The sequence below is a fragment of the Grammomys surdaster genome, unplaced genomic scaffold (genome assembly GCF_004785775.1).
Source record: "Grammomys surdaster isolate TR1022 unplaced genomic scaffold, NIH_TR_1.0 1164, whole genome shotgun sequence".
In the NCBI taxonomy this organism is placed as follows: Eukaryota; Metazoa; Chordata; class Mammalia; order Rodentia; family Muridae; genus Grammomys; species Grammomys surdaster.
The window spans coordinates 5279930-5296701 of NW_021605583.1; positions in this window are offsets into that span (position 1 = coordinate 5279930).

Sequence of the window (16772 nt, forward strand, 5' to 3'; positions counted from 1 at the left end):
TCCCTCTCCCCTCCCCTCCCCTCCCTCTCCCCTCCTCTCCCCTCCCTCTCCCCTCCACTCCCCTCCCTTTCCCCTCCTCTCTCCTCTGTCTCCCCTCCCTCCCCCCTCCTCTCCCCTCCTCTCCCCTCTCCTCAGTTTCTCTTGACTGTGTGCTCTCTCGCGGCATTGCTCCTGTGCTAGGTCAGACCTTTAATGCACCAGTCTGGTCCTGCTGGCTCGGCCTTAGTCTTCCCACCTCTACCTCTATTGACTCCTATTTGGTAACGGTAATAGGTCACTTTTCTCATTGTTGTAACAAAATGCCTGACAAGTGTCAGGGCAAACAGGTTTGTTTCTGCTCACACACTGAGGGGACAGGCAGGGCAGCAGGAGCCTGAGGACCTGCGTGAGCATGTCCACGGTCAGGAAGTATAGTCACAGGCTGGCCCGCAGGGTCTCAGTCTCCTTTTCATTCCATCCAGATCCCAGCCCTTGGGACAGCTCTGCCTACTCTCAGGGTGAATCTTCCTGGTTTGTTAAATCTTTCTGGAAACACCCTCCTAGACATATTCAGAGGTATGTTTCCATGGCCCCTCTAAATCCAACCACGTCCAACCATCAGAGTGGACCTAGTTCCCACAATTCCTGTGAGTTTGGGGTCCAAATGCCAAACGTCGCAGTTAGTGTTTATAACCCAATGACCACCTCATATTTTATCTCCTGAACCCCTCAACCACCCTTGTCATCACCCCGATGGGGGTGGGTGCTGAGCTTCAACTTGAGAGTTAAACCACCTCTCTCCCGACCTCTAACCTTGGCTTATGTGACTTTCTCCATGTGAAACATCCTCATACAAGACTCCTACCTACCTCACAGCCTTAAATCAAGTATTGCCTTGTGGAAATTAAGGCTCTCAACCCTGGCGTTATGAGAAGCACTCTGCCTCTACTGTAGCCATAACTCTGTGTTCAAAGGTGTTCAAAGGTTGACAGCTGATGTGTTTATAAAAAGATAAAGAGATAAAGAGTATGTCTTGTGGGTGTGTGGAGAGTTATGGGGGAAGGGGATGTCTCAGCGGGCCCATGCTGAGGCATCTCTTGAGCCTGAAGGACCAGTCACACACCAGTATAGCATAGAATAGAGTTTATTAAGGCATGGGGAGGGGAGCCAGGAGGGTAGTAGAGGCAGGGGGGAGGAGAGGGAGAGAGAGAGAGAGAGAGAGAGAGAGAGAGAGAGAGAGAGAGAAAGCAGAGAGAGAGAGCAGAGAGAGAGAGGAGTAGAGGTCAGCCATGACCACATGGAGAGGGGGAAGGGGGGCAGAGAGAAGCTACAGGCAAGAGATCAAGAGATTAAGAGAGAGAGGAGGAGGCAAGCAGCCCCTTTTATAGTGGGCAGGCCTACCTAGTGTTGCCAGGTAACTGTGGGGAGGAGCATACCTGGCTGTTGCCAGGTAACTGTGGAGGTGGAGTTTAGACAGAATACTAACAGCTGCTCTAATGGGAATGAGGCCTCCCTAGTCAGATTTGCCATTTTAGTCCACTCACTGTGTGCCTTCCAGGGTGACCCACTGACAACTTCCATAATTTAAATAATCACTAACTATTGATTCGTGAACTCCTTGTATGGTCTTGGCTCGAAACAAACTCGTTTTATCTTCATGTTGGACACCTTCTGCTGTGTTTTATAAAAAGATAAAGGAGAGAAGGAATGTGTTTGGTGGAGGTGTAGTCAGGTGTGGAGGAAGGGGGTGCTTCTGCGGGCCCATGCTGAGGCATCTCTTCCTCCCAAGGGAGCAGCCACATGACGGTATAGTATAGTATAGTATAGTATAGTATAGTATAGTATAGTATAGTATAGTATAGTATAGTTTATTCAGGGCATGGGGAGGGGAATTGAGAGGGTAGTAGAGACAGAGAAAGGCAGGGAGAGAGAGTAGAGAAGTAGAGGCCAGCCATGAGCATGTGGAGAGAGATGGGGGGAGGAGAGTGGGAGGGGGGGAGGGGACAAGGGGACAAAGTGGGAGCAAGAGGGCAGGAGAGCAAGGAGGGGCAAGCATCACCCTTTTATAGTGAGTCAGGCATACCTGGCTGTTGCCAGGTAACTGTGGGGTGGAACTTAGACAAAATGCTAATATCTTTCCTACTGTCTCTTCAGCCAGTGACTGCCAAGTTTAGCCAAAGGTCCTTACCAGAGGTCATCAAAGGTTTTGGGGGGCTGGTACCATAGCCCTGGTACCCTCAGGCTGGACCACATCTAAGCCATATATCAGCTTTGTAAATAAAACTTTCCCTTAGCTCCAGAGAGAAAACAGCACTTCTCCAGGCAAGCTAGCATGGATGAATTTTTTTTTTCTGAGTGGAAAAACCACCTCCATCTTATTAGTCTGGAGGGCTCATTGCTTAACTTAAAACTTGCTTGTAAGTGTGAAATATCACTCCTAGGTGCCGATTTCTAAGATCTCTAATTAGGAGCACCCACCATCCAGAGAGCAGGGCTGGCTGGCTATCCGAAGGAGAAACTATGGCCACTCCCTCCAAAGCCTTTCCACCCGGCAACTCTGCAGCCATTTGTTGTCTTGTGCATGCAAATGAACGCAACAAGAAACAATGTTGCCCTTTGGAGACAATGACGTTGGAAATCCAAGACATAACGGCTCCCTAGTCAAGACCAGAATAGCTTCGTCTTCCTGCTTTCTCTTGCACAGAGAAACAGCCTGTAAATGCATACAGACAAACTCCTGCCTCAACCCGGAGTGCCTGGAGCCAGCATTCATGGGGAGATGCACCTGTTTACCGATGTCTGCTTGCTGAGAGCCCACTGAACGAAAGCTCAGAAACTAAGGCTGAGCCGAGTCCTTGAGCCAGGAGGAAAGCTTACAACCCAGCAGGCGGCTCCATTCAGTCTGTGGAATAGCTTTTCCAGAGCCTGTAACACCCGAGCCCGGTCATGTTTGCTGGAAAGGGAAGACTGATTTGTTTGAATCCACCTGCTCTCTCTGGCATCTTCTACTACCAACTCCACCCCCACGCCCAAAAGTCTGAGCTGCAGTTTGGAAAACATATATTTGGTGACTATTGATTCTAAGGAAGTCACAGGGAGTCTGCAGGGCAACTGCCACCAGGGCAGAGTAGTTTCCCTTTCCCAGTGTGATATCAGGACTTACAGGGCAAAGCCTATACATCTGAGTGACATTAGATATCCAAGAGGGACATGGGTAGTCAGGGGAAGGACTCAGCCAACACTGTGGCCATAGGGGTCCTGCCTCTAGTTTGAGTAGAAAAGGCATTCTGTCCAGAGAATTCTCCAGCTGTCTGTAATAAGTTTCTCTTTGGGGATGCTATAATCAACTATCAGACCAGGGTCTGTTTCTATGACCACCATTTAAAGTGTCACCCCCAATAATCTTCACTTTCAGACCTTTAAGGGTCTTAGATGTGGCAGGCGAGAGGTAATGGCTATAAAACAGTCCCACCTTCATTGTCTCCACTAAACATTTACAGAATCCCGGAACCTGTCGTCCCTTCTGGGTACTTCGTTGGAAAAAAAAAAAAAGAAGAAAAGATTTACAGTTACTTCCCTAAGCATAATTCAGAGCTAACTCCGAACCGAGGAAGGGCTGCAATGATTCAGTCCAGGGATGTAGTCGACAAAGTTGTCTGCTCCTAGAGGAAGATGGGAAGAGAGGAGGACACCTGGTATGCCTTAGCCTCCTTCCTCCCCTCCCACGTCATCAAGACCATTGGAGGATAATGACCACTTTCAGAACACAAAGACAGGACCCATATCAGCAGAGAACGCAAGACATCAGTCATCGGTCCATTAGTGTCGGTGCTATGCCGCAGTCTATGGCTGTGCCTTAAATGGCAGGAGGAGAAGGGGAAGATGACAGGCAGGTCCTCGGGCCGTGGCTGCCAGACTTCAGATGCATCAGGCTCACCAGGAAAATGTTTGTACAATTATGACAATCTAGACGCCCCAAGCCTGCCTTAGTATCATTTCTTGCTGCCCTGACTCATCTGAGTTGGCACACTCACTCCTCCTTCTCTGTGTGTGTGTGTGTGTGTTTGTGTGTGTGTACACAAGTGCACTTCTCCCTTAGCCTAACCTATGTGACTTATTATTTTGTGTGGGGGACATGAGTGTGAAAATGGAGGCCAGAGGACAAGCTCAGGTGCTCTCCCTTAGGAGCCAACTACCTTTTTCCTCTTCCTTCTCCTCTTTCTCTTCCTTCTCTTTCTCTTCTTCCTCCTCTTCCTCTTCTTCCTCTTCCTCCTTTCTCTTCCTCCTCCTCTTCCTCCTCTTCTTCCTTTTCCTCCTTTCTCTTCCTCCTCCTCCTCCTCCTCTTCACCCCCTCCTTTCCCTCCTCCCTTCCCCTCCCCATCCCCCTCCTCCTTTTGACATGAAATTTCTCTGCTAGTCACAGGCCAGTCTCTAGTCCTCAACAAGGAGCTTGTTAGTTAGGCCAGGCTGGCCAGCAGCAAGCCCAAGGGATGGATTCCTGTCTCCCCAGTGCTGAGATTACCAACATGCACCACCACACCTAGGCCTGTAACTCAGTTTGATCAATAAAAAGAGGTAGACCTGTCGCTGATTTTCTAGACTGGGCTTTGGACAAAGGTGTGACTTTTACTTTCCATGTTTGGAATGTGAATTTGCCTCGTGGAAGCCAGCTGCCTTGTAAGACATCAGACACAAATTCCCAGCAGGGGAGAGGCCTGGTGTTATTTATGTAGAATGTTTCCAGCCAGCCAGGCTCCCAGGCAGGTCTTGACTGGGAGTCATTCATGGGCCTTATCCCAAGTCCTTAACTATGGATAGTGACCAAATAAAGCAGCTACTGTTTAAAATGTGACACCAGGGGCTGCATAGCTTCACAATAGTGGGTGACTGATATGGAGTGACAGGGACCCATTTCAGACCTGTGAATCAGAAAATGACCTAGGTCAAGGATATGACCAGGGCATCTGCATCTTCACAAACTCCCTGGGTCTGAGAGCTGAGGTTCCAGTGACTTTGGCCACAGCTTTGGCATATGGCAGAGTTTGGGATACAGTGGCCTGACCTGCAGCAGCCCGTCAGGGATGCCTCTGCTCAGGGAGATTGGCCAGCTATAAAAAAAAAAAAAAATGGCCTCAGAAAGAAAAAGGCTTAGGAGATTTCTGTGTCTGGGGGACTCAGAATGGAACAGAATGAGGAGAAATTAAACAGGGCCAGAAATATCAGAACAGGATCTGACCTTCGAGAACATTCTGAAAACTAGAAATCCAAGGCCCAAAGAGGGCACATGTTCTACTTTGCTTATCTATTGATGCAATAAGCACCATGACCAAAACAATTTAGGGAGGAAAGGGCTTTTTTCATCTTACAACTCTCAGGTCACAACACATCACTGAGGGAAGTCAGGGCAGGAACTCAAGCGAGGCAGGAACTGAAGCAGAAGCCACAGAAGGGCATTGTTTACCAGCACACTCTCCACAGATTTCTCAGTCAGCTTTCTTATACAGCCCAGCTCCACCTGCTTAGGGATAGCTCAGCTCATGGTGCACTGAGCTAGCAATAAAGAACTAGCAATAAAGAACGGCCACACGAGGAACAAAATACTCATAGGAGGAAATACGGAGACAAAGTGTGGAGCAGAGACTGAAAGAAAGGCCATCCAGAGACTGCCCCACCTGGGATCTATCACATATACAGTCTCCAAACCCAGACACTATTGCAGATGCTGGGAAGTGCTTGCTGACAGGAGCCTGATATGGCTGTTTCCTGAGAGGCTGTGCCAGAGCCTGACAAATGCAGAAGTGGATGTTCGCAGCCAACCATTGAACTGAGCACGGGATCCCCGATGGAGGAGTTGGAGAAGGGACTGAAGGAGCTGAAGGGATTTGCAGTGTCAACCGGCCAGACCCACCCAGAGCTCCCGGGGACTGGACCACCAACCAAAGAGTATACATGGAGGGACCCATGGCTCCAGCCACATATGTGGCAGAGGATGGCCTTGTTGGACATAAGTGGGAGGAGAGGCCCTTGGGTCTGAGGGGGTTTGATCCCCCAGTGTAGAGGAATGCCAGGGCAGGAAGGTAGGAGTGGGTGGGTGGGGGAGTACCCTCATAGAGGCAGGGGGAGAGGGGATGGGATAGGGGGTTCTGGAGTGGAGACCTGGAAAGGGGATAACATTTGAAATGTAAATAAATATCCAATAAAAGAAAAAATAAAACAATAATAATAATAAACAACAACCACAGAGCAACATAAAAACCACAACTACTCAATGGAGGTTTCCTCTTCCCCGGTATATCAAATTGGCAACAAAAACTGACTATGACAGCAAGGGACTTGCCCAGAGTCACACGATTTGAGAGTGACTTCTTAGGACTAGAGCAAGGTCTCCTGAAACTAGTCTAGTTTCCTTAACCCACACATGCGTTGGGCTTTTTGTGGACTGAGGAAACACGATGCTTTCCTAAATGCTTGGAAATATTTGTTGACAAGTTACAAATGTGAGCACGCTGATCATTACTGTCTCAGGCAAGGTATGGCTACCCATAGCATCCAAAATCAGGGAAGGCTGGGACTCTGCCTGTGGGGCTCATTATGGGCATCTTCCTGGAAGATGACTTTTGAAGGATGAGGGTTAGCGATGGGGGCAAGCATGCTGAGGACCAGAGTAGGAGCCAGGTCAGTGGATCGATAGGCTAGTTACTGTGCAGCAGTCAAGAAAGTCCTGCTGAGGAGGAGCTGGGCTTTGTGTATCGCTCCCCAGAGGATATCAGCCCAGGTGGGAGGACCTTCACGTGGACCAGTGAGAATGACACCCAGGGCCAAGATGGTGGCCAACACGGGGAACAGAAACTCCTGAGCATGGGATCAGGAGGCTTCTCCCTGCCTCAGTCTCCCTTCAAAGTCCAGCCCCCTTTATACTTGGAGAAGGACTCCAGATATGACCCATTTAGGTTGGCTCTTAGTGTCTCACTCTCTGAAGATCCACTGGTCGTGGAGCAAGCTATTGATGTGGTCCCAGCTGCTCTCTGATCAAGACTGAATTAGAGAGAAGGACTTTTGCCTATAGCAGCAAGTGTCAGGCTGGGCAGCAGTAAAAACTCTCCTTTTGGTCAGGATAGGCAAAAATAAGTGTGGATGGTAAATCTATTTCCTTAGCAAATAATTCTTCTTTCTCTCCCTCCCCCCACCTTTCTCTCTCTGCAGGCACCTGTGTGTCATGACACACTTGTGGAGGTCAGATGACAGCCTTGGCCGGAAGTCTTCTTTCATCTTGTTTGTTACAGGGAGAGTGTCTTGTTCTCCATTGTACCAGGCTAGCTGGCCTGCCAGCTCTCAGGAATTCCTCTGTCTCTATCTGGATTACAGAGGTATGTTGTATTCTGGGCAGTGGGTGCTGTGGATTTGAACTCAGGTCCTCAAGCTTGTATATATAACAAGCACTTTACCCACTAAGCCGTCTCCTGGCCTTCCTTAATCACTCTTTGGAATTCACTAATTACTGATGGTCTTTTACGAGTGTCTCAGCTTCTCTAAGTATGAGCTTCCCCATGCGTTACAATAATATTCATGACAGATATTACTTACACCGTGGATTTATAAAGATTGATTAGCATAAATAAAACAGCTAGTGCAGCGCCAGGCAATGGTAATTGCACAATAAATATTTCTTCTATTATGTGTAGGACTGGGACTATCTATAAATGTGTGTGTGTGTGTGTGTGTGTGTGTGTGGTGTGTGTGTGTGTGTGTGTGTGTGTGCATGTTTATGTACATTTAGATGTGTGAGTGGGTGTACGTGTACATGTATGCATGGGTGTACATGTAAGAGTGTGAGTGCATGCATGTGAGAAGACAATCTTGAATGCCATTCCTTAGGCACTGGCTGAGGGTTTTTTTGTTTGTTTGTTTGTTTGTTTGTTTTTAGACAGAATCTCTTACTGGCCTGGAGTTTATCAAGTAGGCTAGGCTGGTTGGCCAGAAAAGACCAGGGATCTGCCTGTCTCTCTCTACCTCTCCAACACTGGGGCTATCACCACACATCACTATGTCTGGATTTATTTTTTATGGGGCTTCTGGGAATTAAACTCATGACCACATGCCTTCGAGGTAAGCGATTTACTGAGTGAGCAATCTAACTAAGCCCCAGTAATTGTTCTTGACTTTTGTAATACTAACGAATGCAGAACCAAGACAGAACTTCATGTAATACATGCCCACTACGTACCATATCCCTCCTAGGTAGGTCTATAGCACACCTTACCACACAGAGCAACCTAGCAGCTAGGTTTCTTTCCTGTGACTCCATCTATGGTGCATCTGCTTAAACTTTAAGTCATGGGTGGTGCTTGTTGCCGGACAGGGTCTATATGGTCAGAGGAACACATGTCCTTCTTCAGACCATTGCAGAATACTTGGAAACAGAGTGTTCCAAGAGGGAAGAAATGGCCACTGATCTCAGCCCTGTGTCTGGGGAGCCCTGGGCAACCCCATTTAACTCTCTGAATCGGCTCTTATGGTGGATTTAGAAAACAGATGTCGTTCTCTGGGCAGGAGAGGCGGCAAGAAGACACCAGAGATGCAGCTGCACTGGGTCTTTACTGTATGACTCCACTCCGTTTCTGTTTCTTGTCTTATTTAATCTGCATAACAGGCCTGTCATGTGGCCCGTTGCCCTTGTTGCTCCAGAGACAAGGGAGACAAGCATGGAAGAGATAAAGCAATGTAGACAAGGTCAGTTAGCTGGCAAGTATTACAGCAAGAGCCAAAATCTGGGTGCAAAGAGATACTTGCTTGGGGTCTCCTTTGGGGAGGTGCTATGACCTCTTCTTCTGCCCATGAAGAGATCCTGCTTATCAAGGGCCTCACCGTACACATTCCTGCATCCATCCGCCATTCCAAACCCAGCCTCTGGAGGACTGAGGTTTAGCACTCACTCCTACCCCTCTTCTCCATCTCCATACCAAGCTATTTATCAAGGATGGGCAAAATTTAAGGGAAAAACAAGTGTTTTTCCTTGTTTCTTGTTTTGTTTTGGTTTTTTTCCCCCCTATGAATGGGCCATTTCTCTTGTCCCTGCTTTCTGTGTCATTAGATTAGACTTCTGTCTAGGAGCCTTGTAGCTGCTCTACCTCAAGACTAGCACAGAAGACGGGCTAGGCTGGCTGGAGTCACATCTGGCTACCATTGCGAGCAACACCATTAAATATTTGCAAAGTGCCCCAGAATGGGTGCCCTAGAACTGGGAGAGCTCTGGATAAGGTCAAGTGAGATGGAGTGGGTTTCCTGTCCCAAGGATGCACGCATGCAAATCTCCACCTGCAAGGCAAATTAGCCGGAAGTCTTGCCCACACAGGTGCATTCAGACAAACTCAACCTCCAAGCCAGGGTCCTTACACTGGAGTGTGTCTCACCATCACGAACTGGCTCCGTGAGGCACGGATTGTTAGGTCTACCCCCAAAGGTGGCTGATGCTTGGCCAAGGAAGCTCAGTTTGGGAGCCAGTGTATTCATACATCTTCTGACAGCACTTAGATATTTGACCCAGACTCACACATGTGTATCCAGATGTACACAATCAGACATAAGGCTCTCCGCCTGCCTCTCCCATAGCCTCTGGCTGGGTGTTCCCTGGAACCCTTGAAACGCCAGCCTCTCCCTCCAACATTCTTTACATTTTTCAGCCTGTGGCCTCCTGCATCTGGAGGGGGAAGGGAGGACCAGAACTGAGACTGTGTGTCAGGGCTCCAGGCAACACGCTTGCTTGGTGGCAGCTAGGAGACAAGTGAACGTGGGACTAGAGATTTTGCCTGTCTACCCTGAGCACAGCTCGGGCTCTCTGTTCATGAGTGTCTCCTCAGCTCCAGCTCTTAGCTCTTCTCTGTCCTTCCAGTGAAGCCTTCTCTGCTCTCTCCTACTGCCCCAAACACCATCACCAGACAAACGAGAACTTCCCTAGAGATGATCAGATCTTTGCATAATTTTTCTCCATGTATCTTTAAATTTTCTATTTAAAAGTATTTCTTTCACACAATACATTTTGACCATGTTTTTATCCCTTCCCCAACTCCTCCCAGATCCTCTTTACCTCCCTATTTCTCTTCATGTATTGATAGCAGAGTCTAGCCTAGTTTAGTTTGTCTTTCTAAATGTGTATCTGTTCAACTCTGTGAGAGCCGAGATCAGAAGGGGGTTCGCACAGTGACAAACCCTGCAGCGTCACTCGAACTCTTTGTCATGGTGACACACTTAAGTCCCACGAAGGAAAGGTGTGTTGTGGCTCATGCCACAGCTGCGCATAGTGCCAGCATGTTATGAATCCCTCAGTGGACTGGTGCACTGGAGTGTCGGAGCCTTCATGACATAGTTACCTGTCCGTGACTACACAGTCTAGCTTGACACTAAGACTCTTCTCGGGAGCTTTTAAGGGGGGCATTTCACATTTAAGAGATCCTACTGACTACCCTAACAGCACTTCAACACCAATTTACTCATACGTTAAGTAAACTGATGCAGCCTTGCACCAGGACACACACACACACACACACACACACACACACACGCATGCACGCATGCACACAGAGGGTGGGCCAGTGAGATGAAACTGTGGTGAACAACTAGACCTATGTGATCTCTACCCAGCTCCCAGCATCTCCTACAGTCTCTGTGTTACTAAGTAGTCACTCAATACTTCTGGATGTGGACCATCAGTTATTCCAAGTGGAGGATGTACTAGCTTCTTTTGTTCCTGCTATGACAAACGCAGCTTAAGGAAGGAAGAGTTTGTTTAGGCTCGTATTGACAGTCTGTAGGTCTGGTGATGGCGAAGGTATGCTGGGAGAACACGAGGCAGCTGATTACTTTGTCCCCAAGGTAGGAAGCAGAGAGAGATGAATCCTACTCAGCTTGCTTCCTCCATTTTAATCTGTACAGGACCCCAGTTAATAAGATGATACCACTCACATTCAGGAAGGGTCATCTTACCTTAGTTCTCTCTGGAAACATCCTTACAGAGACGCCTAGGTGCTTTTTGTTGTTGTTGCTGTTGTTGGTGGTGGTGGTGGTGGTTGGTTGGTTGCTTGGCTTTTTCAAGACAGGGTTTCTCTGTGTATCCCTGGCTGTCCTGGAACTCACTCTGTATACCCGGCTGACCTTGAACTCAAGAGATCCGCCTTCCTCTTGCTTCCTGATTGCTGAGGTTAAAGGCATGCACAGTCACAACCTGACAAGTCTAGGTGGTTTTAAATCCCAACCTATTGATATCAAAATTAATTATTCAGAAGGATTATCAATGAGGGACTGTCGTAATTTTGTGTTGCTTTGATAAAAATGAAATTCTTTGAGAAAAGCAACTTAAAGAAACAAAAGTGTATTCTGGCCCATTGTGGTGGTTTGAATATGCTTGGCCCAAGGAATAGCACTATTAGAAGGTGTGGCCTTATTGGAGTGGGTGTGGCCTTGTTGAAGTATGTCACTGTGACTTTGAGTCTCCTGTGCTTAGGCTCTACCCAAAGTGGACAGAGCGTTTCCTCCTAGCAGCCTGTAAATGACAGTCTCCTGGCTGCCTTCAGATCCATATGCAGAACACTCAGCTCCTTCTCCGGCACCATATCTGACTGCATGCTCCCTTGCTTTCCACCTTGAAGATAATGGACTGAAACTAAACCTGTTAGCCAGTCCCAACTAAATGTTTTCCTTTATAGCAGTTGCCTTGGTCATAGTGTCTCCTCACAGCAATGAAACCCTGACTAAGCTACCCATGGTTCAAGTCCTGGCTCATCATTGCAAGGAAGTCATGGCAACAGGAACTAGAAACAGCAGGCCACATTACATCCACCATCAGGGAGCAGAGAAGACTGGATGAAAGTTGCTGCTGCTTGGCTCCCCTTTCCCACTTATGTAGTCTAGGATACTGGCCAAGGGAATGATGCCGCCCTCAGTGATAGGGCTTTTAAGTTTTGGTTTTGTTGTTCTTTTTGTTGTTGTTGTTATTGTTGGTTTGGTTTGGTTTGGATTTTTTACCTCAGTTAACACAATCAAAGTAATCCCTGCCCCTAGGCCTACATAGGGTGTATCTCTCAGGTGATTTTAGATCCTGTCAGGATGATAATTAACAGTAACCATTACAGAGACCAGTATCTTTTTGCATCTCTTGTTCCAACCACTAAGACATTACCCAACCCTCCCGCTGGTTTTGAGAACATCACTCCTGTTTTCTCCAACAGAGAAATGATTCAAGTGTTTCTTACTAGTATTAGCACACTCACCAGGGAAGCAGCGAGCCCAGAAAGTTTGGAACTCACAAATTCCTAGTCATTTCTCCCACGCACTGTGCTCGCAGTTGAGCTACAAGGACATCAATATTCCTGCTCTTTCACAAGATCCAACCTCATAGCACAAAGCCTTAGACCTCTTAGATTACCCACTTCCCTACAACACTGGGAAGTGAGGGAAAGAAGAGGCCCCAGTTCCAGGAGAATTTCCAGGAAGCGTCTGAAATCATTCACAGTGGGGTTCACTCTCTGTGGGGGGCATCCAGGGTAGCAAGTCCTCAAACTAGAACCTGAGGACTGCTGCACTGCCAAAGAAATTGTTTCAGGGACCAACACTATTTTCTTAATCATACGATGATGTCATTTGACCTCTTTACTGGGTCAACAGTTGCACTAATGGCACAAAACTGATGACCAATAAAACTCCTAGCGCCTTCCCATGAATCTAGGCAGAGGCATCCAACCAGACCTGTAATTATTGTGTCTTTTGCATTCACGTGCTTGTCAGTTTTACTGAAGAGCCTCCTCAGAGAAGCAATGAACTTATTACTGCTATTAAGTCTCAACTCTGAGCAAAGAGCTTTTCAATATTTGCGTGACAGAAGAAAGGGTCTGCGCAAAGCATTTCTGAAGCATGCTCAAGAATCATGTTTATCTTTTAAAAAAGCACTTTTTTTTTGAGCTGTATGCTGAACTAGCCACTTCCCTCATGAAACATTATTTTTCCTTGAATGAAAATTGACAAACTGTGATTATTGAGACCTGATAGTTGGCAATCGTTTTCCCAGAAATGAACAAGATAGGCTTGTCATTGCAAGGAAATAAGCTGACAATATTTACTGCTAACCATAGACGGTTTTTCCGGTGAAAATTCGAATTTTCAGGAACGCATGTCTCCTTCACCATCAACTTGACAGTTTGCTGTCTCTAAATATTCTTTTAGATGTTAATACATGTAATTTTGATATAACATAATAAAATGGATCAACACTAGAAGACATTCAGAATTCACATAACTGATAGTTTCCAAATGGACATTCAAACAATGCTACGATACAAAATTAAACGTGGGTGAAATCCAGTCAGAGCTTAAAATATAGCAAAAGGCTTCAATTCGAAATAACTTAGAAAAGGGTCTATGGTATGGTTTCATGTGTGAAATTGCAAAGTTTGAGTATAGTCGTGTCTTAGTTGGGGTTTTTATTGCTGTGAAGAGACACCATGACCACCACGGTTCTTATAAAGGAACACATTTAACTGGGGTGGCTCTCAGATTCAGAGGTTTGGTTCATTATCGTCATGGCGGGAAGCTTTGCAGGGTGCAGGCAGTCATGGTGCTGGAGAGGTACCTCAGAAACTTCTACATCTGGATCCATAGGCAGCAGGAAGAGAGAGTGAGCCGCTGGCCTTGTCTTGAGTTTCTGAAACCTCAGGAGCCTGCCCCCAGTGACATACTTCCCCCAACAAGGCCATGCCTACTCTAACAAAGTCATACCTCCTAGTAGTTCCACCCACTATGAACATATGGGGGGGGGCATTTTCATTCTAACTATCACAAGTAGCAAAGGAAAATATCTACATTTGTCTAAAAAGGCTTTCAAATACTCTTCTAATTTACAATTCTTTGTAAAGTTGGATATTCATGTATTTTAACCAAATAATATACCACAAAATATTGAATACAGAAGCAAGTGTTAGGATCCAGTTATCTTTTAGTAAAGTATATACAGGGTTGGAGAGGTAGCTCAGTAGTTAAGAGGACTTGCTATTCTTCCAAAGGACCCCAGCATCCATATAGGGTGACTCATAGCCACTTGCAAATCCAGCTCCAGGGGATCAGATGCTTTCTTCTGGCCTCTGCAGTCACCTGCACATATAGCATTCACTCACAGCCACACAGACACATATACTGATAGCAATAATAATAATATAATATACATTAGAGAACAGTTCAGTAGTTCTCTTTTAAAAAATACTTACTTTACCAAAATTTTTTTAACACATGGCTACTTAGCTGTGAATCTAACCAACGAGGTGGTGGCTTTGTATACTGAAAACCACAGAATCTGTAATCATTTTTTGAAAGAAGTAGAAGAGATCTAAATATAGCAACATAGCATAGTCATTGATCATAAAATTCAATTATCACTGACAGATTCATTCTTTCCAAAGTGATGGATACATTTAACACAATCTTAAACAAAATTCCAGCAGGACTCTTCGTAAATACAAAGGAGTTGATTCTAAAAGCTATATTGCAAATGTAAATAAACAAATATCGGCTAAATAATTTTTTATAATAAAATGAACATGGAGGATTCACGTCACCCAGTTTTGAACCACACAATAGTTAACATGGCTAGTAGTGATTAAAGGATAGGCATGTAGCACCGAGGTGGCAGAGTTCAGGGATGGAACACTTGCCTTGAGCTACTGCATGCCATTCCTAGCACTGAAGAATAAATAGATAAATAAATAAATAAATAAATAAATAATGATAATGACAACAACATTCATTGGGACAGAATACAAAATTAGATATACATGAACACAAATACATTCTATTGCGTTTTGTTGAAGTACAAAGACAACTGAATGAGACAGTTAGATTTTTCAGCACAGAATGCTGGGACCCCTGGACATCCTTTTTGCATACAAACAAAACCGAACCTTAATCTACATCGGTATGAACAGTACGAAAGTGGATCACGATCCTGATTATAAGACATAAAACACTAAACATTTTAAAAATATCAAATGGCACCCTCGTGAGCTTGGATTTGGCAGTTTTGGCTATAACACAATCTGAAAAAAGAAAAGTTAATGATGCTAAATGTTGATGCTAAAAAGTTAAAATAATTTGTTTTATTAAGGATACAGCTAAGAGACTGAGGCAAGTCACAGAGAAGGCATTTGCAAAGCACATTTCCAACAGAAATGTCAACTCATGTATGTATGTAGAACTCTGAAGAGCTGTGTTAACTACTTTTCTAATCACTGTGTGAAGATAGGAGACAAAGTAGCTTAAGGAAAAAAAGGTCTACACTGGCTAAGGTCTACACTGGCTCACGACGGTAGTGTGCGAGGCAGCTGGTTGCATGTCTGAGAAAGAGTCGAGCTGATAGACAGCTTGCCTTCTCTGTTTAGACAGCTTTCTCTAGCCACATTCAAGGTGGGAGGATCTTCCGCCTTCACAAACACACCTGAGGAGTTTCCATGGAGATTCCAAATCTGGTTAAGTAAACAATGAAGATTAACCATCACATGACTCAATAAGAAACAACCAATGAAATGGTTAAAAAGATATTCAAACAGTACTTCACCAAAGAAGACCTACGGATGTCAAATAGCCACACAAAAAAAAAGATCATCGGTATCAAAGTCTTCAGGAAAACACAAATCAGAACATCACAGATATCATTAGACATCAATTATATGCCTTAAAAAAATAGTGACTTACTAAGTACTGGAGAGAATATGAAATAAGGTACAGACTCTCTGGAAACAGGACGTTTCTTTGTTAAACACACAATTACAAGATGACCCAGGAAGGGCTGGAGAGATGGCACAGCAATTAAAAACACATTCTGTTTTGCAAAGGGCTGAAGTTTGGTCCTTGGTATTCTGTAGCTCTAGCTACAGGGGTTTCAACACTCTCTTCAGGACTCTTCTGACACATGCACTCATGTTCATATGCACACACAGACACAAACCCATATATATATATATATATATATATATATATATATATATATATATATAAAACAAAACCAAGATGATTCAAGAATCCCACCTGTAGTCATTTCTTTCAGAGCAATGAAAACTTATGTCTACATAAAAAACCTGTGCATAATTATTCAAATCTACACTCGTCTTGGGTTTTACTTATGCATATTTGTACAAAGCTCTTAAGAGAAGCAGGCTGTTCCTGGTGAGGAAGTGGCTTTGGAGTTGGACAGAAGAGAGCCTGACCAGAAGTGTGGAGTGTCTGAGACTGTTGGCGGTTTTCTCCTCTTGTGCATTCTTCCGGCTGGTGCCTATGAAGACCCCCAGCCTGGAAAGGCTTCTGCTCTGTGCTCTCTCAGGGAAGAACACAAAAATAGATATTGTTCAGCCATGCTACAGGAGCTCAATCAGATTAATCTGATTTTAGAAGGTATGTGACTTTCCTTGCACCTTAGTGATATGAAGCAGATTCCTGCTGACTCTGTAGAAGTTATTTGGAAACCCAGGAAGGGAATGAATGGACCATTGAGCATGGAGCATTAGGATAGCTCATGGCTATGGTTTCCTATGGAATAATCCATTCAGGTTCATATGTTTGAATATTTGGTTCTAAAATGTTATTTGGGGGGAGTTGGAGTAAAATTATGGAACGTTCAGGATGTTGTGGTGGTTTGAATAAGAATGATCCCCGTAGTTCATATACATGAATGATAAAGGACTGGCACCATTTGAACGGATTAGAAGGTGTGGCCTCGTTGGTGGGAGTGTGTCATAGGGGTGTGGGCTTCGAGGTTTCGA